The 27,767-nt window shown below is 41.7% G+C and overlaps 1 protein-coding gene across 3 annotated transcripts in view; it reads left to right on the forward strand.

Annotated features, from left to right (window-relative positions):
• The first annotated feature begins 8,899 nt into the window (after positions 1 to 8,899).
• Positions 8,900 to 27,767, forward strand: part of RALGPS2 (Ral GEF with PH domain and SH3 binding motif 2) — a 128,572-nt gene continuing 109,704 nt past the window's right edge. For all 3 annotated transcript variants that reach the window (XM_050901452.1, XM_050901450.1, XM_050901453.1), the window contains exon 1: positions 8,900 to 8,992. The gene's annotated coding sequence lies outside the window, so the exon portion shown is untranslated. The remainder of the gene's footprint in view (positions 8,993 to 27,767) is intronic.

A 27,767-nucleotide genomic window follows, 5' to 3' on the forward strand; every position in this document is an offset into this window, starting at 1 on the left:
GGGCCGCCGCCCGCCGAGAGGCAGCGCCGTCCCCTGGCGCCGGGCTGAGGTGAGGGAGGGAGAGAGGGAGGGGAGCTCCTCAGAGCGAGGCCGCCCCGCGCGCCCGCCTCGTCGCTAGGGCAACCCGCGCGGGCGTTGGGGCACGCCCCCTCCGCGCGCCTCGGGCGGCCGTTGGACGGCTGGGCGGCGTCGCGCGGCGGCGGGTGAGGGGGCGCGGCGCGCGCCCGGCCCAGCGCAGCACACCAGTCGGGCGGCGCTTGCGCAGTCCGCGCCCAGCACTGGCGCTCCGCCACAGAGGAGGCGGCGCGCCAAGGCGGGGGGGTCGGTGCGCATGCGCAGGTGGTGGCGGCGGGCGACCCCCTCCTCGTCCTCCCACCCCCCCCCCCCCCCCCCCCTCCGCGTGTATGTGTGTGTGTGTGAGTGAGTGTGTGCGTGCGTGTGGCGGCGCTGCCGGCTCCCCCGCGCCAGCGCAGCCCGGAGGCGGTGAGCGGCGCTGAGCGGCCGCCGGCGGAGGGGAGCCCGGCAGCCCCTCCAGTCAGCTGGAGCGGCTTCCCCGTCCTTGCCCGCCCCCGCTCATCCGTGTGTCCTCCCCCCCCCGTCTCGCAGGTGAGCCGGGCTGTCGCGCGGAAGAAGAAGAGGAGGAGGAGGAGGAGGAGGGAGCCGCGCGGCCGGCGCCCGCCTCCGCGGGAGCCGCGGCGGGGCTTATTGTCCGGCTCCTCGGAGGAGGAGAGAAAGGAGGCTTAACCCCGGCTCGCACGCCGGGCCCTGAAGGGCTGCCGGCCGGGGATTGGAGGCGCCCGGTCCCCTCCCAGATCCGGGGAGGGTCCCGGCCCCCACCCGTCACCCCGCCGCGGGCCGGCTCCTCACGGAGCCGCGCGCTCCGCCGGCCACCTGTCGCCCGCCTCCTCATACGGGCGCCGCGGGGGGCGGCTGAGGCCGTGGCGGCGGGGAACGGGGCGCCCTCCCGCCGCGGACCCGGGCCGGCGCCTCGGTAGCGCCCTCTCCCCCGTCAGTGTGTGCGGGGTGTGTGCGTGTGTAGGGCGACGGCGCTGCCCGGGGCCCCCTGGCCTTGCTGCAAGATGGAGGGATGCGTGGCTGTGGAGCGAGCCCGGAGCGCGCCTCCGTTCGTTTACTCCGACCCCCCCGCCCGCTACCTGCGTGAGGGGTCGGAGAGCAGGTTGTGGCCTGGATGGGGGGGGGAAGCTGTCCCCCTCTGCTGTCTGGAGAGGCCCCGGGGGTACGGGGGAGTAGTCGCAGACCCGGCGAGGGGGTTGTTTGTGTGTGTGTGTGGATGGGCAGAGCCGTGTTGCCGCGTGGGTCACCGGGTTCTGCGCCGCGGTGGGGCCTGAAGGAGGCCGGGGCGGAGGTGGGTGGTGCGGTGGCTGTAGCTGTGAGATACCGCTATCCAGTCAGCCCTTCCCCGGGGGGGCTGCGGCACCTTCCCGTGGAGTGGGGCCAGGTTACCTTGACATGAGGTGTAGGGCAGCACGACCGCGGGCTGGGTCAGAGCACACGGGCGGGGGGAGGGGTATTCAGGGTATCAACACGACATAGCGTTTCTTTTACGTAAAACGGGGTAAGTTCAGAGCACCAAGAGTGCATTGCCTTGCAGTAGACAGGGATCTGCTTTAGAGTGTGGACAAATAGATGCTGTTTATTTGACATCAGGAGTGTTTGGCATATTTCTTTTCTGGCGGCAGGTGCTGGAAAAGCAATTATATAGATATATTTTAAACCAAAATGAGTGGTGATGATAGGTAAGAGTTTGAAGTAACTTGTCCCTGTGTGTTTAATAGTAGTTACTGGCCTGGTGAAATTCTGTGGGTATGTTTATCTGTTTGAGAGATCCCTATACTGACAAAAGGTGCCTTTGCACAGGTCTTATTTGCGACCCCATCCCCCTTCTGTTCCTATGCTAAACTAAGGGGCTTTGCTGTCACAGATAGCTGGAAGAGATGGAGGCTATTTCTTTTCAAAAGGGATAGGTGGATAAGCAGGCAATCAAACGTTTTGTATGCCTATGATTTTTGAGTTTCAAGACTGGAAAATGTCATAGGATGCGCAATGATTATTTTCTCTTTTTTTTTATTGCTGCCTGCCTCTGCAGCTGACTTGGTTTTAGTAGTATTGTGGTGGTGTTTTGTTTCTAAGCAAAATGGGCTTAACTTTCTATTCACATAAAACAGTGGTTTGTGACCTTTTTTGATATATAGACCTATTGTGTTTTTTAGTGGTTGTGCACATTCTTGTTTAATGAACTTCAACTTGCCAGTTGTTTTTTTTTTTAATCCTTGTTAGGTCTCAGCAGACCATTAGAAATAATGCATGGACCAAAGGTTGAAAATTACTGACACTGCTGATACTTTTGTATTATCTTCATGCAAATGGTTTAATTTTTGGCCTTCTTAAACAACATGAAATACAGAACAGTGAGGAGTAGAAAAATATAGTTTTCTAGAGCTTTCTCTTGACAACATAGATGCATTTTTTTCATGTATTATTGTGAGGTTTAGTATCTGTGATAATATAGCTAGAGGACTTCCATAAGCACCTCTACATGAGCTGTACTGGCTTGGGCCCTGCTTCTGTAAATTGATATGATCCACATGGATGCCAGAACTGCTTGAGTGAATTGGTACCATCAAGTACCACAGTATAACACAGTACAGAAGTTGATACTTGCTTGTGGTCTTTACTAGTGGTGCCTCTGGTTACTCTGAAAAATATTTCACGTTTCTGGGATAAGTAATTAAATTTCATTTAGTGTTTGGTAGGGGTTTTTTTTTGTTTGTTTGGTTTTTTAAAGGGAAATCTCTTGCAGAAGCAAAACTATTACTGCTTTGTACAGCCTCTACGCATCCCTGCGTGTGGGTTGTCTGCAGTCTTGCTCAGAAGTTTGCTAAAGCGAGGTCACTTGAATTGAAAGAGTGCCCTCTGGTGACATTTGTATTTAGAGTTTGGACTGTATGTAAAGAAGCACTCCTGCTAGTCTGAAATTAAATATTCCTCCCAACAAGGCTGGAGATGTGTTCTGCACTGAAGTGCTAGTGTGGCATGGCTGAGATGGGGGACAAACAGTCACTTGCAAATACATGTGGAAGATGTACAGCAGTCACTTGGAGTCTGTTAGCCCCCTTGTGAAATATTCTACCTTGTAAGTTAGTTTGCTGGTTTTTGATGAGAAACGTTTGATTCCGCAGTCTGATGGGGGAAAAAAACCCCAAAACCTCTTCATGAGGTTATCCTGTTTACTATCGGGTTTTTTTTTCCCCTCTGAAACCTGCCTTTGTGCAGAATTTTTTGAGATATCTTTTCCCTTCCACACTTGTATCTTGCTGGTGACTGTGTAGATTGAAAATCCCAATGTTTAGATATTTTATTGATCTTGATGCTGCTCAGCACCAGTGAACAAGAATGAAGATACAGGGCTAATTCGTTAACTTCAGTTACTTGTGTAAACTTTGATTTTAAAATTGGCTGTGTTTGTAATAAATGTGTTTAAGACTTCAGAAAGCTAATGAAGTCTTAGTGTGCTAATGTTCTGCTTGATGTATCTTTGAATATTAAAAGAGTTGAATTGATAAGGACACACCTCCATCTTAAACAGTTTCTTCCCCTATTTTTTTTTTTTTTCATTGAGATTAGGGATTAATCTCTTCCTTTATATTTGCTTGGAGCTGAGTCATTTGGGCTCCTCCTTTCATTCAATGAATAAAGCTGAGTTGAAAACTTCCTTTAGGGGTGGGGAGTGTAATTGGTTGCATTTTGTCGAAGTATAAGACATCAAAGGCATGGTATATGTCTGATTTGAGTGTTGGTTTACAGCCCTTGTTAGAAAAGATACTTAAAAATGCATTTTCAAAATAATGAGAAAACATTTCTGTTAACCTTTAGATTTAAATACCTGGAACAGCTGCAGTAGAAATCATCTTTTAATATTTGTGCATGCGTAGTATTTATTGCAGGAACAGAAGCTTTGTGGGCTTCATGTTTTGTCTATTTATGAACTAATCACCTTAAAAGACTGCTGAAGCAAGACAGTCTTAATCTTACAGTTGAGTGTTTTAAGTAGATGCTCTGTATGCTTAGTCCCCTAGAATGTGCAGATATGTGACTGCAACTCTTTTTCCTTTACATAGATCCTTTAAGGCCTCGTAGGACTCCGGGGAAAATGGCATTGGAATCCTTCTTGTGGGCAAGCTGGTACCACCCAGTATTCTGCCGAGCAGAAAGGGGACATCTGAAATCAGAGCTGGAGCAAGGCAGTTGTGGGGTGTCAGGTAGAGGGCTTGCAACTCTTGCTGCTGCAGTGGCAGTCCAGTCACTGGGCTAAGCTGGTGGCAGCAGCTTTACGCAGTCAGGAGGAGCTGTGTAAAACATAGAAGGTAGGGGGGAGAAAAGGAGAGGGTGGCCCAAAGTCACAGAAGAGGAGGACGTATTCAGCAGCATGGTATGTTCTGAACATTGGAGCTTCTTGCTGTGACTTTCGAAAGTTAGCATGGTGTAAATGATGGTCATTGAACCTGCTTGCTGGCTGAGGAAGAAGGAGACTGTTTCTTGTCTGTGTTTCAGTTTATAGGAGAATTTGTCTAGAAAAACTGACCTGTTCGCTGAATCTTACACTATAGCAAAATAAAATACTGGGAAATCTAGTGGGCCAGTACTAAGTATTTTAAAATACAATGTTCCTGACATGCATAAAAGGTTAATGTTTTCTCTCTTGGGCTCACTGTTCTGAGGTGTGCTACTTTCAAGTACACTCAAAGCTAGTCTTTTCAAAGCTCCCTACAGGCTTCCAGATGGGTTGTAGACTGTCAAATGGCACAAATGGTGTCTTCCTTGAACCCATGGAGATGCCTTGAGAATGCTCTCGGAATCCTTGCTATCCCGGCTTTATTGTCAGTGTAACTTTTTCTGTGGCTGTAACTTCAGTGCAGAGAAGCGACAGCCTCCATGCTTATTGTGTACCTTTCTGTAAGTAAGGATAGGATTCCCTTTTCCTTCCCCTGCCTGTGTTGTGTTACAGTCCCAACTGCAAGAATGACAGTTTAGGTAGAACTGCAGGGCAATAATGCTGGGGAAAAAAGAAGCTGTGTACCTTGCAGGTCCCAGAAGCTTTGCCCTTGTTTCCATAGGGCTGCACCGGTCAGGCTGTGTTTTGGCTTTTTGTGACTGTATCGGGTGCATCAAGAAGTCAAGGTTTCCTGCCCCAGAAAATCTCTGGCTGTGCTGCAGTGCGCCTCTCTGCCTGACACCGAGAGGCTCAAGAGCTTCTTGGTCGGAATATCAAAAAACGCTCTTGTCAGCCCCTCGTATGCATCATATTTGTGGTTTAAAAACCTGCTTATTTCTCAGTTGTAAAGAACAGCCTCCTTTGTTAAAGGTTAAGCATGTAACATGGCAGTTGATTTGATGCCAAATTTGAGAGAGCAATGCATCTGTTGCTGCTTGATGGTTAAATGGAAGCCCTCCCCTTTTTTCTCTTGGAGGCAGATACTGCTTGCAGTTCCCTATGGTAGGATTCACCTTGGTGCAAACTCTTTAGAATAGTTATTTATTTGGTTTCTTTGAGGTGTCGGACTTGTGACCTATTCTCCATGCCTGTTTCAGAATTTCATTTAGATGTATACATATGAACACATTTCGTAGGCAATGTAAGCTTTAGATTGCAAGTGAACTGGGAGAGGCATGTGGCTGCCCTATTTTCTCTGGTCTATCTGGGGAGACTGTAAGTCTCCCCCATACATTGCAAGTGTGACCACAGCAGTTAATGTAGCTCAGTGCCTCATCAGCATGTAGTTGAGATTTGAACATGAATTAGAACAAGCCGGCTGAAGTTCAATCCAGATAAAATATACATGATAATGTGGATGTAATTATCAGCCTTCCTAATTGAAGGAGTGCATTTGCCATTAGGTGGAAGTGTTAGTGCCCTCTGGTGACTCGAGTTTATTAGTTGTTCTTAGCAATCATATTGAAGCAGTAAAATCAGTTTTTTTAAATCTTTGACTAGAAGATTGAGACCTCCTAACCTGATCAGAGCTGACTAGAATTTGGCTGGAAGTCGTCTCTGCCCCTCCTCCCATCCGTTTTAGATTGTTATAGCAGTTCCTAGTGCAAGTGATGAAATATAACTTGGGGAGAGCCTGGGTCATTTAAGGAAGAAAGAACAGCATGCCTGGGGATAAGCAGAAATGCCAGAGAGGGAGACTGATCGTTAAGCTTGCTATGGGGTCCTCTGCCGAAATGTGGTCAGCCCAATTTAGTAATTTCTTGGAGCTCGTGAATCTCTTCACTTATACTGCTTGTACTGTAAGTCCGTAGGCTGTCCGAGGGCTGAAGCGCTCAGAGTGGCAGGGAAGAAGTGCATAACGAGGGTTGCAGAGGAGAAGCTTGAGCTACACTGGCTTTTATGCTGAAACTCCATTTTAAAGCAATTTGGAGGCAATATGTGGTGCAGAAGGTTTTGCCGGTTTTGGAGCCGTCTCGGTAGGATTCAGTGACACTGATGCTTTGGGATATGTATGTGTTACCTCTTTTTCTATTTAATGGAGCTGTGGTATTGGCAGCAATCAATTAAGTCTGAAGTGACCTAGGTCTGGCTATCAACTCTCTGACCAGTGTTGTAGTAGTGTGGCATTAAAAGCTGTTTGATTTGTGCCTCCCTCATTATTCATTAAGGGACAGCTTTGAGACTATGGAATTTGCTCTCCTCATTGAGATGGGCTCAGATTGATTGTGCTGGGGAAGAAGAATATTGATCTTTTTTTAAAAGTTGAAGTTGTATTTCTTAGATAATAGTGGCTAGATAAAACTGGCAGAGATCCTGAAAAAGTGATCTTAATGTAGTTTGTAAATTGGATTGCTTTTATCACATTATTAAGGTTCCCAGGGTTTGGGATAATTGTCTAAACTATAGTATTATATTTTCATTTAGATTTAGAATAAGTGGTATAATGTCACAGAGTAACTGGAGTTGGACCAAGAAGTGAATAAACAGGACTAGTACAAAGCACATTTTCTGCTGTGGTACAGCCTTTTCAGATTAATGTATAGGCAGACAGAAGCCTCCAATGAAAAGCTGGAAGTCTCAATTTACTAAGTTTTTCTTCATAAGCTTCATGTCTGAATTTGTATCTGAAGAGGTGTGTAAGCACAGGTGGACTTGTGACTTGTTAGTTCCATGTAAAACTCAAATTTATAAACTCTTTAAAAGCTTGTGTTTCTAGTCCACTCGTTTTATTGCCAAGTTGTTAGTTTAATCTTCTAATTGCTCTTAAGTTCTGTTACTTGCTTGATAATGTTGGGGTCCTCCACAGTTGCAACAAATTTAAATTGGTTTGTAATTCAATTAGGTTGTGACCCCACAGGCAGTGGGGCAGCTTTATTTATTGACTGCTGTCCTGGTTTCGGCTGGGACAGAGTTAACGCTCTTCTTAGTAGCTGGTACAGTGCTGTGTTTTGGATTTAGTGTGAGAATGATGCCGATAATCTTAAGCCAAGGATTTTTCAGTTTCCCATGCTCTGCCAGCAAGCAGGTGTGCAAGAAGCTGGGAGGGAGCATAGCCGGGGCAGCTGACCCGAACTAGCCAAAGGGATATTCCATACCATGGAACGTCATGCCCAGTATATAAATGGGGGAGTTGGCCGGGAGGCGCGGATTGCGGCTCGGGAACTAACTGGGCATTGGTCAGCGGGTGGTGAGCAATTGCATTGTGCATCACTGGTTTTTTTTCTTTTCCCCCCCTTCCTTTTTTTGTTATATTCCTTTTCATTACTATTATTATTATATTTCATTATTACCATTGTTAGTATTATATTTTACTTATTAAACTGTTCTTATCTCAACCCACGAGTTTTACTTTTTTTTCCTTCCTTTCCTCCTCCTCACCCCACTGGGAGGGGGAAGCGGCTGTGTGGTGCTTAGTTGTTGACTGGGGTTAAACCACGACAACTGCTCACTTCTCACACTGTTTTGGCAGAAATACTAGTACAGGGAACTGCATCAGGGAACTTACCCAGCTAAGAAATTAATTTCTTTTTTTCCCTTGCCTTGTTTTTCAGTTTGATAGTTCCCCCAAACTGTTTATTCTTCAGCCATACAAAATCTTGCGCTGATGTCATGGCAGGGAAATGACAATGGGAATGAAAAAAAGCAGTTAGTGGCAGAGATGACTGACCTGTACAAAATCAGAGTTCCCATAAACGAGCTGAAATCGATTAAGTGGATCAGTTGTCCCTTTGGTTACAGCTGAGCTTGGGGCGTGCTGATTTCTGGTACTAGAGCACAAGCTCAACTCTATCTTGAATCCCTAGCTGGGTTTGCAAGTCTGGGAACTTGGGAAAAACTTCTTAGTTTCAGATTTCATGCAGAAATATTTGAGGCATTATAGGATCCTTGTGACATTTTTGAAAATTGCTTGTGCATGGAGCTAAACTTAACAATTGTTGCATCTTTTACAGTAGGCTGGTGGAGCGAGTTGGGAATGATGATGGTGTTACTGGAAACTTGGTAATAGAGCTATTTGTCTGATGAAGCAAAAACTAATCCAGAAGCCTGTGAAGTATTTTGGGCATTCCAAAAGCATCTGCAATCAGCTTACTTGTGTGAAGTGTTAGAGTGCTGGTAGCATCGCATAGTTTCTTTAGGTGTACATTTTAGATTTCAAAATGCACATAAATTGTTTGAAGTGCTAAATCAATAAAAGAAAAAATGGCCCAAAGATTTGGGCTACATTCTCCCCCATTAATGCATCACTGTTTTGTGCTGTCACTAGTTAGTAACTCTAATATCATGAGGTATATTGATAAAACATATGGTTAAGTGGATGACTCATAATCATTGTATTTCCTCTTCTACTCTGTCACATAATTAATTTTCTCTGTGTGGTTAAAGGGCACCTGAACTGTGCTGCCGTTGCTAGCAAGTCCAGACCACTCTGCCAACAGCCTTGTCTTTGATTACCAGCCAGTTTTCCCATGTGCTTTATTGGTAAGTATACCTGAGTAGTGGCAGCTATCTCATTTATTTTTAGAATAATAGTCATGTACTTTTAGACTGACCAAGTTGTTTGGGCGTTAGTTGTCGGGCTTGTCTGGTAAGTACCTTTAAATAATTTTGATATTCTTATTGATCAAACTTTTAAGTAAATGTACCAACAGGCATTTCGGAAAGGAATAATGTATAAGAAGAGTAGAATCTATTGAGTTCAGTCCTTCCATGCAGTTGAGGTGGTCTTCAAGTATCTTCTGGAGCTCAGAGTGCAAAATTACTGAAGGCTTAGCAAGATTTCTTCTTAGCTACACACTAACCCTGTGCTTCTGAGAACCATGAATGTGGTGGACGGTGAACAGCCTGAAACTTGAGATGTTTGTTAGGGCAGATAAAACCTGGGCCTTGCAGGTCTGCCTTAAGATAGGATGAGGATAAACATTACCTAGGTATAAGGCTTTATTATTACTACTTTTTAATATGCGATGCATGGATGGTGTCAGGTGTGCATTTTCTAATGAAACTGTTTTCCATTTTATTTATATGATAATGGCAAATGTCCCTGTGTAGTAGAAATGTTTTTGCTACTTCCTGTTTGAGAAATGCTTGGCTAGACACCCTTTGCTGGTTGATTGCCTTATTGATGATACATAATTTCTTCTAATCCTCCTTTGTTTTTTTTTTCCTCCCAGTCTGGGCCTATTTTGGATTTATTTTGAACAGATTTTGCCAGATAACTCTTTGATAATAGATTTTTGTATTCTTAGTGATATGCCTTGCTAAAGGTGCTTTTCTCCTTACTAGTAGACAATAACTTTCTTTCTGATCCAGTGTAGTGTATGGCATTTCCAGTCACGGTAATAGATAATTTTTAATGGTAGTTTAAACAAGTATGTATTGTGTTATGTTGGACAAGGTCTTCATTACAAATGTACCAAAGGTCGTAGTACCAAATCTAATCGCAATATGAAACTGTGATTCTTTAGTTAGTTTTTTTATACCCGTGGGTAGATCTAGCTATGCTGGCAGAAAGTTGTTTTATTTGTGGAAGTTGTTCAGCTCTACTGGCAATATCTATTAAAGTGTTCAAAGTGTCCACCCAGAATACTTCTAAAGGAATTTGGAAAGGAAAATGATGTTAACAAAATTGTAGTCAGGAGATCAAACAAAAAGGCAAGCTTGATACTGTTTTCACTTCAGGTGGGTGCCAGATGTACAATGTTTTATAAAGTTGAAGGCATATTAAAGTGATATGAAGGAAGTGGAAAAACTGCTTTTGAGGTACAGTATTTCTTTACCTTTGAAGAACGGCAGCTATTCATAAGCAGATAGCGTGCTTTAGGACCTGCTTGCAGATAGCGCTTCCTCAATGTCTGCATGTAATGGCTTGCCCTTGTACTTAATTAACTTGCTGGCTTTTTTTTTAATGTGGATAGGGTCTGTGTGATGACAGAACTCAAAACTGTATTTCATGCTGTGACTTGTGTTTAATACTTCTGAAAAGTCAGTCTTGACTCTTTTCTGAAGCTGTCTTAGTGGTGGAAAGGCTTCTTCATTAGGACCTAGTCCATGTTTCAGATAAGGTAATTTAACTTCTCTTAAAAGAAGTATTCATACAAATCTGTGTATAAGCTAGCATTCAAAGACTGCAGTTAGAGCGATGTCTAAAAATTCTGTTAGAGACCAGCAATCAGAACTGCTTCAGTTTCTTCTCTTTTTGGTAACGAATGCTGTATGATTAGGAGAGGGAAAGAAGTATCTGCGTATTTGTTGTTACATGATCCCAAATTATTTTTTGTATGTACAATGGAAAGCTTTGCAGTATTTAAGGTGACATTATGCCAGGGCATCTAGAGAAACTTACTAAAAATCTTGGGGATTTTTTTGTCCTGTGAAATTTGTGTGCCTTCCCTGTTCAATTTGATTAGCTTATGGGAGAAAACTGAAACACCCACGGGTGTGGAAGCAGGGTTGTACACTTACAGCATGTGCTTGTTGTAAGTCCAAAGTGAATATATGCAAAATGGGTATGAATTCTTAAACAAATTTAGACTTATAGTAACAAAGGTATATGCACTAATGATTTGAGACTGACGCAGTTTTGTTGAGGAATAATTCTTGATCTGAATTTTGTAACTTAGTTATAAGTCAATCAAGACATTAATTGAAAGGATATTGCTGAGGCCAAAAAGCCTTTTATAGAGGATAGGTTAGGAAAATGTGAAATCTGTTGTGCGGATCTATATAGTAATATGATGCAGAGGTGTGTCGTATTTGTGTTATGCTGTTAGATAGACACAGAAATCTAGTTAGCCTATGTTAAGTGATACTGCTAAAAAGAGAAGCTTGTTTAATAATGCAAGTAGCTAGCATGAAAGATGTCTTGCTAAGCTATTGCGCCCACAAAACTTTTGTTAAAGCCCTCATTTATTGGTAAACAAAGGTATGTTGTAGGAAAGTTGAGAGCTTTAAGTAATTCTTTCAGCTGTACCTATTTTTTTAAAAAAAGCTAGCTCTTATTTTCATGACCTAGAAAAAAGTCCATGGTTTTACATACTTTTTCTTCCCCTCTTTCTATGAAGTGATAGTCTTAAGTGGAAAATGGAATCAGGTAGTGCTGGAGTTAAAGGACATGGACAGAAGTGAGATCTCTCCAGGGAACAGGAAAAAAGACAGACTTCCCTTGCTGTCTTGGGATGTGCTGGAGTTTCTGTGTTGCTTTTAGGTGTCAGATTGCTGTGTGGACTGATACTGAATGTCATGGATGTCTTCTTGATTTTACTTGTTGGAGTGAGGGAGGGAAGATGAGGAGAAGTGATGGGCTTCAGCAACTGAAGTTCTTGTTGCTGGTCTCTTTCTCTGGTGTCATCTTCCCCTATTACATTCCAGGTCATTAATGGAATTGGATATCTTTTTTTCCCTAGGGCAATAGGGCATGTTTCTATGATCTTATCATTGGACTAGCTGATTGGTATTTCTTTGCAGGTTTTTCTGTATTTATGATTCTCCTAATGTTGGTAGAAGTGCTTTGCTTACAGGAAGAAAATTACAATCTTTTGGAATTCATAATTGGCACCTTCTCTAATGCAGAGGAGGCCAATGTTTTTTTAATGTAACAATCCTCAAAATCAGAAAACACATCTTGGTAGGGAAAAAGGGGTCTTGCCTAGGTTGGAGATGCCATTTGCAAATTGTGGTTTTTTGGGGGCTGGGTTGAGCATGCAGTTGGGTCCCAGAGTGAATTGAAGTTGAGTTTGCTTCATTCCTCAGTGAGGGAGCTGGCTTACGTGGCAGTCTCTGTGGCAGAGCAGCCCCGCTGCCTGCTATTTGATAGCTTTGTCAGATTTACGGTGTTTATTAGCCACACGCAACTCAGCTGGAAAACCCTACTTTGTTACTTGTGAAAAAACTAGATTCTTAGATTGGAAAGATCCTGTAAATCACTATATGAATATTGCATTTAAATTGGTAGCTGCATTTGCTGTTTTTGCTGAGGTTGTTTTTCTCTGTTGTCTTGGAGGCAGTGGAAGATAAGTTTCTGCAGCTCGTTAAAATATCTTAGCTTTTAAGTGATAAAGCTGTTTCAAAAGTATACCACCTGCCAAAACCACGCTAACAATGTTGTGGCTAGTGACTTCGGTGGTATTTCAACGGTAAGGTACCAATACTCTATTTATGATGTGGCTGGCTCTCGTTTATGTTTAAATAACGTACATGACCAAAATGAACCTCCCCAACTTGGCAAGCTGAATATGAAGCTAACTAAAAAATTAAAGTATTTTCAAAGTGCAGCCAAGGTATTGGCTTTTTCGGTGATTCTTTTAGCAGGTACTTCCTGGTAGTATAGAATGGGGAAATGAATGACTAATTTGTGTGTTGTTTGTTTTTTTGGAAAAAAAAAAAAATATTCACTAATATGGATGGTCTTGGCTTTGAGACAATACTGAAAGATCTGAATGTATTTAGTTAAAATATATATTTTTTTTAACTGTAGAAAAATTTATCCATGTGTTCATGTCTTTCACCAAATTATTTGTAGTTCAGATTTTCCAAATCCTCATGGGCAGTATCAGTTGAATCTCTCATGGTGGTGACAACCATGAAGTGTTGCAGTATCATCAAGTATCAAAACACAATTAAACCTTTTGTCAAAGACATAGCAGGGCTAGGAGAAGTGGGTGCGGATAGGGCTTGCGCGTTCTCTCTCTTTGCTTCTGCCCCTCCATGATACCCAGCTGATTTGCTGTTACTTGCTCATTGGACTATTTCAGAATATGAGAGGTTGCAGGTTTTCTTTCCTATTCCTGGATTATGGCCTTCCATTGCCAGTACACTTCATTTCTTATTCTGGGGTCCACGGGCTTTCTCACCTCTGAACCTGCGTATGCATGTTTGGTGGTCTTGCTTTTCTGTGATGTTTTTTCAGGAACAACAAAATGGACTGTGATCTACCTCTGGTGCTCATTGATATTGGAGGGGAGAGGCCACATAACATCTTCGTCTGGGCTATCTGAGTATCCATCGCAATGCTGCTTTTCCTAGCTAGGAGAACATACCCATGCCACAAGTTGATTGCTTGAAGTGATGCATTTAAAAATAGCTTTCTGTGACTATTCTGCAGGATCTTCTTTGTATTTATTATGAAGTAGAATGTTGTTGTTGGAGGCTTGAAGCCATATTTTACCAGATCTTCCTAGAAGGAAATAAGGGGAGATTCAAATAAGTTCAAACAGATCTCAAGCTTTTTTAATAATGTTTATCCACTCTTCTTGGAATCTAAAAAAATACATAAAATTCACATCATCAAGAGAGCGGGAAATGAAGTAGATCGTGTGGTTTGATTCTGCTTGATCAGTATATTTGGAAATACTTCTTTCTCTCTGAACCTACACACTGTTTTAATTAGATTGTTAACACCTTTTGTGTTTTCTTTAAAGAATCAGAATACTTTAGGGGGACACACCTGGGGGTCATCTAGTCCACACTAGATGTTGCTCAGGGCATGGCAAAAACAGTTCAAAAGAACTGTTTGAAAATACTGCAATGTAAAGTATTTTAATATATTTTGTATGTCATCAAAGAATACCTTCTGGAACTGCAAATTTATGCAATTTCTGAACCGGCAATCAAATTTACTCCTTGCCGCAATATTGCAGTGATAAGGTAACTTGTCTTAAACTCAAAGTAATTGGTCATTAAAAATGCTTAAATGGTACAGAATTTAAAAGCATACAATTCTGCACAACAGGGTTCTCCAGCTGGCAGCCCATGGGCTGTGGTCTGCTCTGCAGGGCAACAAAATGTGCTGCTGGCAGCTGGGCTGCCTGTCCAGCTCTCCCAGCACAGTTTGTTTCCCAGCACAGCTTTCTCTTCACCGAGGCTTTTTTGTTGCTTCAAGCAACAAAACACCTTGTTTGGTGTGCAGTGTCCACTTATGTTTCTTATGTTGACAGATTTCCTTGTACCTCCAGGACAAGGACAGTTTAATGTCAATAATGATGAAGCGGTATCAAATCCTTGTCCAAACTGGAACTTAGGCTACTGGTTCCAAATACTTAAAAACTGTTCCTCAGATTCTTTCAGTTCTCTGTATTAGTCATGGCCTTTTTTTCGTGTTTTTCCTCCTATTCAAGGTGAATCTTGCGTGACATCAAAAATGCTCATCTTGGCCAAGCTGTGTATTTGAGTGGCTGAAATATATTTTTTTTTTTAAACTAAAACTCTTAAGGCAGCAATACAGAGCGTGACAGGGTCTCAAAGTGATGTTGTATTTTCATTTAGATGAGGTGAAGAATTAGCTTTCATTGGTTTGTCCAGAATGGCTAATCTCTGTTGCTTAAGAGTAAGCCAGTGCTATTGATTAGTCTGGGCCAGAAGATCCCCTCTCTGTAGAAGTCGGGGGGGAGAAGAATTTTGTGCAAGATTTAGGGCAGAACTCCTGCAAAGTTTCCTGCCAAAAGTTGCCAGAGAACAGAAAAGCTTACCTGGTAGGTGTTTTAGGATCTGAGTATCTTTGCTTTTGTCCTAATTGTGAGTTCCCCCAGACGTGCACTACTCCTTTGTTTTAGCACTGGGATGGTTTTGGTGATCCTAGAAAGATTAGAGATTTCAGCTGTTAGTACTAAGTGAAGTAGCAGTTATAGTGGATTTTTTTGGAAGGTGCCAGTCTGTGAACTTTTTAAAGATACAGTTAACATCGCTGAATGGTCACATGACAATGGTTTTGTATTCCTGATTGTGATACTCTGCCATCTCATGGTGTGGACTTTCTTGCATTATAGCATTCTAGATTTACTTTTTATCAGTTAAGAGATCAACACAAAGATGAATGTAATTTTCTTTTTAGTTAAATGAACTGTTAAACAGCATGATTTCCTTAAGAAGAAATAGTGTAATTGGCTGTAAAACAGTAGATGCACATTCAGAACACCATTCTCCTCCAAATGTCTTATCGAAACTATATTGTGTACAGGCTATCTCTCTGTCATTGCTCTTGGACCCAAGTTTTCAGCTTGCACGTATCTGCACTTAAATCAATTTCTAATGCATGCATCCATTGATTTGGCAGAAATGGACACAGCTGCATTTGATAAGCTGAAGGATATGTTTGAGTAATAATTTTCCAGTCATCCACTGAATATCTCAAATATCCAAGTAGAATTTGGGTAGGATATCACTTGTTAACTTACTGTGCTGAGTTCGTAGTGCTGGAATAACCTTAAAAATTCTGCTTGACAGACTGTATCGAAGGCATACTGGAATCTTTGTGTGTAGGGTAAGTGAGCTGGACTTGACTCCTAACTACTGAAAAGACCAGCAAATGCTGTTATTCTGTCAGCAGTTGCCACGCTCTTAAAGTCATATAAAAATTGCGGCATTCCTCATGCTTTCTGTGAGATCTGGAAGAAAATGCTTGTCCCTGCTTTGAACATGTTTAGCTGTTCTCACTTGGCTTAAGTGTCTACAGCCTTTTTGTGCCTGTCGAACTATGCAGGCCAATCAGCATTGTGTGTACATGTGAATCTTGTGCCTTTACTTCTTTAATGCCAGTAAACAGTGTTCAGGTTTGTGTTCTGCTTTCCTGGCTTGTTGATCATATGGCCACTAAATCCAGTGTAGAGCAAAAGGATATATGCACCTTTTTAGCAGTTAATGATTTTTGCATTCCTCATTTGAAGCATGGCTCACAAACAAAATAGCATGCCTCTACCTCCTTAGGAAGTAATTTGAGAAATTATTTCATTTCCTTGGTCCCTGGTTAGTTTAAAGTTGTCGTGTGTGCTGTAAAGAACTTTATCGTTAATCTTTCCCCTGCAGTTTGTCTTTTTCCCTGTTTTGTAACAAGAATTTGAGGCTTGCCTTTACTATCATTAGAGGTATACAAATGTTTTTGCATAGTTGGTTCGTGTGCTTTGCCAGCTATGCTCTTCAAATTAATGCTTGTGCTACATCTTGTCTTTTTGATGTCTTCTGGAAAACATTGTATTCTACATCAGTTACACAAGTTCAACGAACTCTGTAGGTATTTATTATGTCATTCCTTCTTTAGAGTAGATCCTTTCATCAATAATGTAGATAGATGGCTTAGAAATAGCTCCAGCAGGGCTCTTATTTATACTGTCCATGTACCTGAAACCGCATTTAGTTTTTTCTGGTGATTCAACTGTTGTTGTTAGCGCACAAGAGGTAAGGTGGGTATACCAGAATTTCAGGTCTTCAAGTAAATTCCTGTCTGCCTTGAGTATCTAAAGAGACAAGACTTCCCTGCAATCTACTGTAAGTTTCTGTTTTGATAACAAGAAAAAAGTCTGATACCATCTTAAAAATATGCTCTCCTCCTTCATGAAAATGCTCACTCTGAATTATTTCAGTTGAAGTGAACATATGCTTGGTCTCCAGTTTCAGGCAGTTTGAGTAGGTCATTGACATCTGGTTGGGCCAGCTGACAAATCCTCCAGGGATTTATCTGGTCATTCTTGAACATTTAAAACAAGATTCCAACATCCATTTGGTTTGTTGAAGTCCTGGATTTGTCTGAATTAACTTGGATTTGCTCGGTTTCTGTATCACGTTTTACTAGGCGGATGCTTTGGTGGTCAGCAGTTACTGACTGGTCTTGGGTGAGGAAAAGTATTTAATATTAAACTATTGGTATTTGGGTCTTTACCTGCTCTCTCATTAGTTGCCTGATTTACTGAGGTTCTTCCAAAGGGATTAAGAAATGTGGGAAAGGTGTGGATGCTTGGATGGATAAATAACTGTTTTGTGTATTGTTTGCTTGTAGAAGTTGGATACTCTGAGCTTGACACGCTTTCATAAACGAATGCAGGGGATAGTGGCACAGGCAGAAAATGCAGCTCTCTTCCCCAAATGTCTATTGTAGTTCCACATAACAGTCGTCATACCAAATATAGGCAATTCATATGCTGTTAGATTTTTACCTGTTAGCACCATTTCTATAGCAACGGTGCAAACTTCCGTATCAATGCCTGATGTTAAAAAAAGCATAATTATAGAGAACATAATTGAAATGTCCTCACAGGTGTTATTGATAAAGACTGTACTTATCTCTCTGAAAGCTGAATTTTAAAACAGACTAAGATATTGTGTGTCTTGTTCAAGAAAGATCCTCATTATCTATTAATGGCTTTACAAATAATACAGTCAAATGTTCTCTCAACAGTATTTTCTTCTTCCTGAATGAGAGAGGCATTCAGTGTGGGAGTAGTTTTGCCTTCTTTTCCCTAAATGTAAATCTTTTTTGTCTTACTGTACAAAGAAAGTGTGCAGTTGAGGCAGGTGTACGTACTGAGTTTTTAATTCTGTGGATTTGGAGGCTGTTACTCAGCAACAGTTGGTACTTTGTCATCTCTCGCTTGTGAAAAATCTTTCCTAGGATGATTTGATCATCTTGCTTTTGATTTGGCTGTTTGCAATTTTGACTCTAGCACTTAATGGCTACAGAAGATTATTCGATGAGTTGCATGAATATTTGAGTTTTCTTTACATCCACGTGTGATGTGTAGGTTTACACAGAATATTCAGTCTAGATCCTCAGTCTCAGTTTTCATCACTGGTTTTTCTTATATGTGCTTCTGGCGCGCAAGTTGTGGTGACTGTTGGTGACAGAGTTCCTGTAGCCTATTGACAGTAACAAAGCTCATGCTGTCAGTTGTCATCTCTGTTTCAGAACTTGCAAGTGTGCAGTTGCACATAAAATTTTATTTAAATATTTTTCCCAAATCTTTTTCCTGTGAAGTACTTTTTCTATTCTGAGAGAAGGTATGCCACCCACATGGGTCCATTTGTAGATTGTTATAATGATTTTCTTCAAGTTTGTCTTCTGCTGGAATTTAGTGTTGCCTTATTTAAAATAAAAAAATTAAAAAATTTATAACTAAGAATATAAAAGGCAGCTTCTAGAGACTTTTCACAGTGAGCGTGTGGTGATATTTTTGCTGATGCGCAGTCTATAATAATTCTTCCGTATTCATGTGGTGTTTGCATTATCCAGAAACGAAGCAAAACTGGATCTGAGTACCTCTGAAAAGAATGTTTGGATCCTGAAGTTCATGCTAGCAGCATTCAGTGCTGCGCTGTTGCATGCTCTTAAGTATGACTTTTCTGTTCAGAATGTTGTCCACGGATGTATTCTGCCTTTGCTAGTTCCACTAATATTGTGCCTGTGCATCTAACCCATAACAAAAATATTTTGCAAACTGAGTGTCAGTTAATCAACATGATATTAATGGTTTACTGCTCCTCTCGTTTGCAAACAAAACTGATAGCTACATGGCCATGTGGTCGGGGTCTTGGAAAAGCCAATTATGGAAAGGTTATCTTATAAAACTGCCTGATTAATTAAAAGTATCTGCTTCTAGTTTAAATCATTCCTATTTATTTTCTTTGCCCTCTTTTTACTTCTTATTCATGGAAATAAAAATCAGTAGTTCCTACCTTTCAAAAATGTCTCTAGGTTATGATTTCTCCTGTTTTGTGTGTTTGGGGTGAGGAGGGATCCTCCTCCGGTTCCTGACTGAGCAAGCCTGGATTGTCGTCTTCAGATATTTGAAATGTTGCTCAAACAGCCTAAACTGTCGGTAGGCTTGGATTCTGGAGAGGGAGACTGAGGAGGGCAAAACCTTATTATACTCTATGTACTTTCTGTGCTAAAATAATTTGGTTCCCTAGTTCTTACCCTTTTGGCATGTGGGAGGAAAAACCAAACCATGCATCATAACTTCAGATGTTCAGTCTGTTCTGACAGCAATTGTAAAATAATAGCCAGATCCAAAGGAATAAAACGTTCTTCTGTGCAATGTCCTTTCTAAAGAACTACAAAACGGAATAGAGGCTTGTAGGTGATCTCTGAAGAAAGAAGCTCTGGGAACCTGATAATTTGTAAGCAGTTTGTGAGCAGAAACTTCTTCAGTTCCTGTGCAGTTAAGTTATTTACTTAATGAACCTACATTTTGTCTTTTAACGCTCAAACTCTGCTGGAGAGACCTTTTGTTAGAAGAAAGCACAACCCCAGGCTAAACTTAAATAGCATGTACACATGTTCACATTTTTGGCTTACTCCATTTGTTGCCTGCAATGATTCTTTCCCTCTGCTTGATTCATGCTTGCGTTGTGCGAGGGCCAGGATCTGCTACTGCTTGCAGCTGTGTACCAATGCTAGTGCTAAAATTTGTTGCCTTGTGCTATGCTATCTACCAGTTGGCTATGAGTCAGTCCACTGAGTATAGCTGGCTTTTGAATGGTGGAAGTCAGAACGGTAAGGATCTCTTTCCTATTTGTGTGTAACTAATTTTAAAAACTTTCCATTTTGAGCTGAACTTCTTTATTGTTGTTGCAAGTTGATTACAAACTGAGCTAATAGTTTGATTTTTGTAATAAGATTTGGTAAACAAGTAACTTGTGCCCTGGAGAAGGATATTCTCCTGGATTTTTGAGGTTTTTTCTTTATTCCATCTGAGGAAATGGAAGCTACGAGCTGTACCAATTCTTGAGATTAAAGAGGAGAGCACTGGGTACTGGAGCACCATGAAGAAGGGATCTTGATAGCTGGAAACTGAGTAAGATATGAATGAGACAGAGCCTTACTATGTATTACCTTAATGTTAGCTCTCTCTGTTTCTTTTCTCTCTCCCCCTCTGCCGCCGAAGTCAGAGAATGAGGTGCACAAAAGCAACAATAAGACGATTTTGTTGCCCAGAATGTGAGCGCACACATGATAGTGAAAGTGCTCTGTGGGTGGTGTCTTCTTAAAAAAGAATAATAATTTCACTGAATTGTTTGTCCAGGTAAAGCCTTTTCTAGGGTAAGAGAAGAGAATCTAGATTAAGGACCATATTTAAATGAAGCATTTTTTTTATTTAAAACTTCATTGTCAAACCTAATAAAATGATTTTTTTGTTCTATTTGTTGCTATTTTGTGGATTCTAATTTCATCTGTCTTGGAGCTTAAACAGCTGATACTACTGTGACTGTTGTGCAACAGATGCTTAGGGAAAGAGTGGGTGTGTGACATAACTTTTGAGTGGTCGAGTTGTATGGGTATAGAAGTGCTTTGAGTTTGCAGCAGGACTAATCAAACCAATGAAAAACGGAGTCTATGTTACTGGGTTAGTTATACTGCTGATGCAGGCGCCATATGACACGAGTTCTTTCAGGAAGGAGTCTAGTATCAACTTAAGTAGCTACGGTTTTTTGCTTTTAGTACTGTTTTCTGGAAACTGTTCAAGAACCCGATTGCTGTATTCTGATTTTGAGCATAAATTTACTTTTTATTCATATTCCTGGTTTGTCCTCCTGATATTTAAACGTGGCAAGTGCATCCTCGTGCAGATTTCAGTTTGTTAGCATAAGCAAGCTGAGGTCTCCTGGTTTCTACTTCTGCAGTGGAGTCTTCAGAGAACCTGGAAGCCCTTCTTTGCATATATTTCGTTCAAAAATCTTTTGGAAGCCAGGTGACCAGAACTGTGTAGAGTACAGCATCAATGTCTCTTGAGAAATGTTTTGGAGGTAGTATTTGTCCACAACTAATGCAAACATCTTGATCTCATGTGGCTACTTCATGCTTACAGCATTGGTGGCAGTCATTTCCAAAGGATGTGCTGAAATTCATAGCGGAAATTTTACAGGGATCAGTCCAAATGATCCTTTAATGATTGACTTTCATTTTTCATTGTTTTGTCCATCAGATAGTTTTGTCCTGTACTATGTTGCTTTCCTGTATTTCCAAACGTTTTCTCGTTCTAATGTTTGTACTGGTGTTGCATATTTAATAACTGTTAGTAACCTCTTCCTACTCTAATATTATGCTCCTCTATCTCTGTTTTCGTCATTTCTCTACCCCATGCATGCCTTTTACTAGTGTCTCTTATCTCAGTCTTCACTAGTGGCAGCTTATCAAATGCTTTGCCAAGGTTTATGCATCTGACTGGAGATTTTGTAATATGTGAAATTTTAGGTCTGGGATTTGATTATCTTCAATGATAAATTTCCTGCAGGAGGATGGGGTTATATTAAGTTGCTTGAGCTTTTATTTCATCTCTGTTATGGAAGTTTCTATTTTTATCAGTTTTGCTATCTTATATTACCTCTTAATATTATCATGCTTACTGAAAACTGAATTAAAGCATGTGTTTAGGTGGCTTTCATTTTTCTTTTTTAATGCTGTGTATGTACTATCTTTATTCTTACAGTGCAGTGACCTAGTTGGGTTTTTTGTTTTGGTGGGTTGAGTGTAAAACTGAAGAATACAGTTTGGAAGGTACAATTTGGTTTGACGTGACAAAATCTTCTTTCATAGTTGGATGAAGATTCTTTGTTCTGTTGCCTATTCCTTGCTGACTTTCTGCTTAATTGTGGGGCTTTTGTGTGTGTTGTTTTTTGGTGTGGGGTGTGTGTGTTTTGTATTTTTTTTAATGTGTTTTGTCTGATAGTTTTCTTGTTTTGGTTTGGGTTTTTTTAGCAGTTATCTCTGCTTTTGCCTTTTAGACAATAAGCTTTCTTCCCATCTTTAGACATGTTTCTAGCTTTACCTATCTGTACATAGCTCCTATGGACTTTGAGAGGTTCTAACAGGAAGTAATTAATAAAGAACAGTGGCTTCTGGGGCAAGAGAGGAGGCTATGTGTTTATCTTTAAGTCAGGAGCGTTAAAAACCTGGTGGTCCGCTCAGACTACCTTGGATTTTTTTCCCCGCTGCAGTACCTGTAATGACTCCTGTTATCACAGTGCAGTCTTGTGCTGCTTCCCGAATCTTTCCTGTTGCAGAACGGACAATATACAGCCCGGCAAACGAGTGATTTTTCTTTAGTATTGGGTAATATGTGCCTTTGCTAACACAGTCCTTATGTGCACAGGTCTCCTAGGCATATTGAGGTGCATGTGCACCAAACTGCAGGGAAGCACCGTGAGTGTGATCAGCCCTTGCCCTGACAGCAGGTGGCATGAATACTTGTATAGGTGGTAGACATAGGGCCTGCGTGCCGGGGCACTTTCTCTTCCTTACTTAACCTTCCTTGGCGCCTGCATGTCCCTGGGGCACCTTGAACCATTTCCAAACAGCTAACTTGGGTGTGTGGCAGCTTGTATGCAGCTAGGGTCATACAGCACCCTTGTACATACAACGTTGTCCAGAACTTCCACCTGCCAGCTTGACACAGACCAGCGAGAGGTGCGCTCAGTGTGCCAGGCATCTGTGTTGGGGGTTGGGTCAGCAGAATTTCCTGTACCCCTACTTGCTCAAGGTGCAACACGTTACCTAAGTGAGTCTCACAACATGTATATAGTGATATTATGGGAAGTATAATCCATATTCTATTCATCTAAAAAAACCCCAAAAATCAGACTAAAAGGTATTTCATAACTGTATGCCTTATAAAGATTAAGGAAAAAGTACCTGGAGAATGCATTAAAGTGGCAGCATCTTAACATTGCCATATTTTTAGTATTGTTTGATTTATTTTGGCCATATTGTTGTAACTTTTTAGCAGAGAGATTTTGCCTCAAACTACTGAGGGGGGGAAGCGCACAGGAACCCACCACCCAAAACCACAAGCATTTCTGGGTGTTCTTCATGTAAGGTAGGAAACACCGTGTGCAAAATAAGTAATTGTAACAGAGGCTCTTTCTTGTGGCCCTGTATGGTAAGGAACTATAGATTAATTGGCCTGTTTTGTATTTAACAAGTTCTGATCAAAAGGACAGTGAGGCATCCAAGATACTGAAGTGATTCCACAAAGTACTTCGAGACAGAAGGATCCGACTTGGTGCATATTAGGCGAATGTGACAGTTGCTTGAAGAACTTGAATTCCTTTTTCATTGAAGCTTCTACCTTGTGTTTGGTGGTTAAAAGCAATGTTAATCTGGAAAGTGCCAAGCAGTGCTGGAAAAAAATACACTTCTAATTAAGAATCAAAGGGCTCAGATCCAGTGGCTCCAAAATGTCACTGAAGTGTCTTGAGGTCCTGGTATGGAATAGTTGAATCTAGCTAGGCTGTACTATGCGTGGGGGAGTGAAGATTCAGTGAAGCCCAATACACTTCTGTTCCTCGTTTAGAAAGAAATTGCTTTTTCTGTACTGTTTGTCAAAATACCAGTGAGAGTTTCCACAAGATAAGGAGCTCAGGCTGATTGTGTCAGGAACCGATTTTTTGGTTCCTACTGTTCTTTGGTCCCCAAAGTCTTTGGTAGTGTCTCTGCATTCGTAGTTGATCATAATCCATGCAAGGCACTTCTCTTTTCTTCATGGGGATCTGTGATCAAAACAAATGACACTTTGTACTGACATTATGAATAAGAACAAAGGGGATATTGGTCATCATGACTCTTGAGCTATTCATAAAATTGCACCGTGGCTATACTTCCTCAAAGCTTTTGTACTGTTCTGGACAGGAAGTTTTAAATGTAATTTTAGGGTTGTCTTTTAAAATGCTGCTTGTACAGTATATTTTGGGGATAGTGTTTGACCCAAGCTGAGACAAGAATATCCCTGGATTCTCCTGTGGAAGGGAGTCAGGCTTAGGTGTCCTGTTAGGTACCTGTCAGAGTCCAATACTCTCTGAATAGGTTCTTTTAGATATTCCACACATGGAGGGTATAATGTTTAATATTAAATTTACTATTTGAAGATAGTTGAAGTTACAGAGGATTTCTGATTTAGCAGAGTGATAGAAAATGTACTGAAATCACGATACAAATGCAAGTTAAACTTAGCAAAATATAGCAATTGCAATATACAGTTCACACACAATACCAGTGTGATCCCCATTACTGGTCTCTAGAATATGCTTACTGTCATGATGTTGGGCGTCCCCAGTCACCAGGAAGGAATACGTGGGTTGAAGCCAGCTCAAGCCTGTTGCTCTCTTTGAAATTCCTTTGTTAGTTATTTAGTTTCTGTACTCTGTTGGGCTGAGCCACGTATTCACTCCCCCATGCTGGTCTAGCTAACTCAGGGAGACATTCACTTTTTTAATGAACTCAGGGAGAAACATTTACACCACTAGTTGATTCACTCGACTGTAATATAGTCAGTTGATGCACTCAACTGACATAGCTGTTTATCTAAAACAAAGGCCACCCTCTGGTCCCCTTTGTGCTGAGATAAAGTCAGCTTCTTTGCAACAGCTGTGGTCAGTCACACCCTGCATTATTCCCTGAGCTTCTAGGGCATGTTGCCCTTGCTCATGTCCACTGAGCTGCCTTCCATTTTGGGGGTTTATAGGTCAGTCAGTGTAATGGAATGATCATCAAATACAGCCTTGGGTGAATTTGCAGAAAAACTCGCACTCATTGAAGACAGCAGACCCTGCTTAGTTGTGCTGGTTTTGGCTGGGATAGGGTTAATTTTCTTCATAGTAGCTAGTATGAGGCTATGTTTTGGATTTATGCTGAAAACAGTGTTGATAATTCAGGGATGTTTTAGTTACCGCTGAGCAGTGCTTGCACAGAGTCAAGGCCTTTTCTGCTTCTCTCACCACCCCACCAGCGAGGAGGCTGGGGGTGCACAAGAAGCTGGGAGGGGACACAGCCGGGACAGCTGACCCCAGCTGACCAAAGGGATGTTCCATACCATATGATGTCACGCTCAGCATATAAAGCTGGGAAAAGAAGAAGGAAGGGGGGGACATTCGGAGCGATGGTGTTTTGTCTTCCCAAGTAACCGTTACGTGTGATGGAGCCCTGCTTTCTTGGAGATGGCTGAACACCTGCCTGCCCATGGGAAGTGGTAAATGAATTCCTTGTTTTGCTTTGCGCGTCCGCATGGCTTTCGCTTTACTTATCAAACTGTTTTTATCTCAACCCATGAATTTTCTCACTTTTACTCTTCTGATTCTTTCCCCCATCCTGATGCGGGGGGAGTGAGCGAGTGGCTGTGTGGTGCTTAGTTGCCCGTTGGGGTTAAACCATGATATTAGTCTAGACATTTTCATTCTTTTGGTATGATGAATCTTTTTATCAATATTTTTAGTTTGCTTTTTACTGTACAGTATGCATGGTATGAAGAGATAGGAAGATACCACATAGTGTGTCCAGGCTTCAGATTGGCATAAATGCATGCTTAAGTATTTTATGCATCATATAAAACACTTTCAATTCCATGTTTAATGCATTTCTGAGCACAAAGGCATTTATTAAATTGAAGAGGAGAAACAGACTGGAAGTTCAGATTACTCCATGTAATTCAGTTTTTGTAATTGGATATACAAGGTATGCAGTGAAAACTGTGACTCATTATTGCAGTGTGGCAACAGTCATTTCACATATCCAGCTATGTTGCTCTGAACAGCTCTGCTGTTGATCACTTTCTGATATTGCTGTTTACTACTTATTTTGGTGTTGAGCAGAAGGGTAGTATAGCAAGCAAATTATTTAATTATTCCAGTGTTGGGATTTTTTCAATATTTGTCTTAAATGATACACTGGCCAAAATTGTTGCTGTGACTTCATTGTTATGGGAGTGGTGATGTTCTCATGTCTAATGCAGCTTTCAAAAGTACACTTTAAATGTTGCAAATTCTGGAACTTTAAAGTTGATAAATGCTAGTTTATAGCAGTTCAGTACTTATTCTGCCCCTTACTGTATCTCCACGAAGTGGGAAAAAGTATAGATGTATTCAAACATAATATTGTAATGCAGCCATGGGTACAAAGTTAACATTGTGTGGACAGCTTTGTTATGATACAGCCTGACTGGCAGATGTTATATTTTGTAATCTCAGTTTCCTTTGCATGCAGGGTTTTTCTAAGTGATTTTCTACTTTAAAAAAAAAAAAAAAAAATCCACCTTTTATTTTACGTGCCTCATAGGAGTCTCTTCTCCGCATGGTGGCCAATTTCAACCATACTTGACTAAGGGACAGAGTTCTTACAATTCTCGTCACGGTCAGTAACCGAGTAGAAAAGGAAAAGCCACATCAGCGTGCAGCACCACTGTACCCTCCAGGTACAGTCCTCTAAGGTGGGAAGTCTATAACATAGTTGCCAGGCTCACCCATCCCATTTAGCCTGCTGTTAGGTGAATAGGCATGTGCTGTGTTCAGACAGCACAGGAATAAGTGCCTGTCTGTCTGGCGCTCAGAATGGGTGGGCAGATGCAAACAAAACTCGTAGTAGCTTAGGAAACAGGTAGCAAACTGGAGCTGTTATGTTAAGGGACCAAGGGTAAGGCTTGAGAGAGTGCATTAGGAAATACGGGGGTGGGGGGGAATTGCTGGGCCCTGTCTGGGTGCCTGTGGGTTATGTGAGACTAATCATTAGGAAATTGGGCTTTAATGGTATACCATTTTGAACGTGTGAAAGGCCTGAAACTGGTTTTGGAGATGTGATACCTCTGTCCTCTACTGTCACTACATAAATGAAAATTATGACACATCAGTTAGAGTTTTATTTCCTTGCTTTTCAGTTCAGTAAATGAAAAGGCTATAGGAAAGAGGCATTGGGGAGCTGAGCATTTGGAAATATTCCACATGCGACAATCTGAAGGGTAATTGAGATAGGAAAGGACAGGACAGCAGTGACACTCGCAAGCCAAAGATGAGGTATTTTTTTCTCTTTGTATGGTCTGTTAGTGTAATACCAGCTAAAATCTAAGTGCGGTTAAGTGTATTTTTAGTAGAGGAAACACAATCTTAATTATAATGTACGGGCTGGGAGTATAATGTTAAAATGAAATGTGGTGTCTTCTGTCCTGTGAATGAAACAGTCCCATCAGTTTTTTAAAAAAACAAAACAAGAAAGGGTAGAATGTGGATGGCTGTTCTGAACTGCAGAAGTACATTTCAATGTAGTTCAGATGGGGCATATTAATACCCCAAAATACCTAGAAGCTATAGTGTTTGACTGAAATTTGCTATGTGGCTCTCTTTCAGTTGCCCTCCTTTCTGTATTGCGTTCTGTATTGGGTTTGCATGGCAAGGTTTTGGTAGCGAGGGGTCTACAGGGGTGGCTTCTGTGAGAAGCTGCTAGAAGCTTCCCCTGTGTCCGATGGAGCCAATGCCAGCCGGCTCCAAGGCAGACCCACTGCTGGCCAGGGCCGAGCCCATCAGCGACAGTGGCAGCGCCTCTGGGATAACGTATTTAAGAAGGGGAAAAATTTACTGTGCAGCAGCAATTGCAGCTGGAGAGAGGGGTGAGACTATGTGAGAGAAGCAACTCTGCAGACACCAAGGTCAGTGAAGAAGGAGGGGGAGGAGGTGCTCCAGGCATCGGAGCAGAGATTCCTGTGCAGTCCGTGGTGAAGACCATGGTGAGGCAGGC

Source organism: Gymnogyps californianus, chromosome 8, assembly GCF_018139145.2.
Source record: "Gymnogyps californianus isolate 813 chromosome 8, ASM1813914v2, whole genome shotgun sequence".
NCBI classification, from domain to species: Eukaryota; Metazoa; Chordata; class Aves; order Accipitriformes; family Cathartidae; genus Gymnogyps; species Gymnogyps californianus.